This window comes from Hemitrygon akajei, unplaced genomic scaffold, assembly GCF_048418815.1.
Source record: "Hemitrygon akajei unplaced genomic scaffold, sHemAka1.3 Scf000154, whole genome shotgun sequence".
NCBI lineage: Eukaryota > Metazoa > Chordata > Chondrichthyes > Myliobatiformes > Dasyatidae > Hemitrygon > Hemitrygon akajei.
This window is the reverse complement of record NW_027332040.1, coordinates 563,440-566,006: the sequence shown is the minus strand read 5'-3', so window position 1 is coordinate 566,006 and position 2,567 is coordinate 563,440. Positions and strand designations below refer to the sequence as shown.

At 43.6% G+C, this 2,567-nt stretch overlaps 1 non-coding gene across 1 annotated transcript; it reads left to right on the top strand.

The window, feature by feature from the left end:
* Positions 1-894: 894 nt before the first annotated feature.
* On the top strand, positions 895-1,010 carry trnal-uaa (transfer RNA leucine (anticodon UAA)). The gene is made up of 2 exons: positions 895-932; positions 965-1,010. It is a non-coding gene; the product is annotated as a tRNA-Leu (tRNA).
* Positions 1,011-2,567: the final 1,557 nt, after the last annotated feature.

Here is a 2,567-nt window from a genome sequence, read left to right as displayed (position 1 = left end):
GAGCCACTGCACTTTGGCCGGACCTACCTGGGTAGATATATACAATAATTGTTAGGGAATTGAGGAATGAGGGAGAGCAGAGGGATCTGTGAATACAGTTCCATAATTCCTATGTAAGCTGTTCGCATCGTAAATCAGTTGCCACCCATATATGCCGAAGCAGCCCTAAATCTGCGCAAACACTTTAAACATTAGAGAACGGCATCTGTGGAGACTTAATCCCCGTTTGCTTTCCAGTGAGAAATGTTGTAGTTATATATCAGCTAACGACGCATTCTTCGAGACTAACAAAACTATATATATATAGACGGTACAAGAGCCTCAGGACTCGCACGGCCACGTTCAAGAACAGTTACTACCCATCAACAATCAGACTATTGATCAAAAGGGCATAATGTACGCTCACGTGCCCATTCATTGAATATTCCGACAACCAATCATTTCACTTTAAAATCTATTCTATATTGAATAGCTGAGCATGCCAGGAGAAGCGCAGCAGACAGGCAGCATCGGTGGAAAAGGGAAAGTGTCATTTCCCCCTCACCTCTGATGCTCCAGAGAAAAAGAACAAGGTTGTCCAAATTTTGGTTAGTGCACAAACCGTCTAATTCAGGTCGCATCTTGGTGATGCTCTTCTGCACACTCTCCGAATCCGCGTCATCCTTTCTCTGGAGGATGGCCTGAACGGAGTGCAGCACAATTCCAGTGCTGTGATGCTGTACGCTCTGATTCCGCACATGCTCGGCATTCTGAGAAAATGCACCACGTCCATATTCATTTAAAATCCCAGGATATAGTGTGTGTTTGTATGTATACCCGCTCAACAAAACAGTCAGTCGGTTTATTCCGAAATACAGCTGTTTATCTGGCATGTGGAGAGAGTACTGCAGGGCTGTCAGCGTGGCCGAGTGGTCTAAGGCGCCAGACTTAAGGCGAGAAAGCCGCTTCCTAGTAAACGCGAATGTTCTGGTCTCCACCTGGAGGCGTGGGTTCGAACCCCACTCCTGACAAATACTCTGTTTTTCACGTGCTGTTTTTATAATGCAATCACTGTAATTTTACTGAGCGATCAAAGCGTGAACTGTTTGGGAGTACGAGAAAGAAGCAATTAAGATAAAGATTTTGATTTAGTCACAACAGAGAACTGAACAACGGGTCACATGACATGGGTTTCGGGCTGCGGAGTTTGATGAGAACGAGGCCTCGGTGAGGAGCGTCTGTATCACCTTCTCAGCCGTGGCTGTTTTTTGGGCAGAATGACATCAGGGCAATTCAGACACGTTGTTGGTCTCTATATTGAAACGGCATTTTACATCGTCGTTCTTAAGCGTACATCTGCCGTGGAGTTCAGTTACGTGCATTTAACACCTTTCTGGATTTGGGAATACCGGATTAATCATTCCGCACAGGATTATATTCTCTTTTTGTGGTTTAACAGGCCACTCTTCCTTGTTTTGCAATGCAGGTGTTTTAAATCGCACAGCACGGAAAATAGCCTTCGGCCCAATTGGTTCAAAGTTCAAAGCGAATAAATTTTGCATCAAAGCCTTTCTATATACATGTATCACCATGCACAATCAGATTCACTTTCTCGCGGGCATCACAATAAACACAATAAAATCCATGGATGACCGCACTAACAGGACAGCCAAAACACTCAATATGTATAACATAACACACTGTGCAAAGTCAAGCAAAAGAATAATGATAATAGCAATATTAATTGTTATTTTATGTAATAATCGAGGGCGACTACGAAGCCCACTGGAGTTTGTTTAGGTGTTACCGCTCTCAGAGACAACCAGATAGATCTATAAAACAATAGATATTACAGCACGGAAACTGCCCTTTTGGCCCTTCTTGGCTGTGCCGAACCATTTTTCTGCCTAGTCTCACTGACCTGAAACTGCGCCATGTCCCTCCAAACCTCTCTCATCCATAGACCTGCCCAAGTTTTGCTTAAATGTCAAAAGTGAGCCCGCATTCACCAATTCATCTGGCTGCTCATCCCACACTCCCACCACTCTCTGCGTGAAGAAGCCCCCCCCCCCATGTTCCTTTTAAGCCTTTCCCCTTCGCCTTTAACCAATGACCTCTGTTTTTTTCTCTCCCCTGGCCTCAGTGGAAAAAACCTGCTTGCATTCATTCTATCTATACCCATCATAATTTTATACACCTCTATCAAATCACCCCTCATTCTCCTACACTCCAGGGAATAACGTCCTAACCTGTTCAACCTTCCTCTGTAACTCAGTTTCGCAAGTCCTGGCAACATCCTCGTAAACCTTCTCTGCGCTCTTTCAAACTTATTAATATCCTTCCTGTAATTTGATGACCAAAACTGCACACAATGCTGAATATTCGGTCTCACCAATGTTGGATACAACCTCACCATTACATTCCAAATCTTGTACTCAATACTTTGATTTATAAAAGCCAATGTACCAAAAGCTTTCTTTACAATCATATCTACTTGTGAAGCCACTTTTTGGGAATTATGTACCTTTACTCCCAGATCCCTTTGTTCTAATGCACTCCTCAGTGTCCTACCATTTACCTTCTATGTT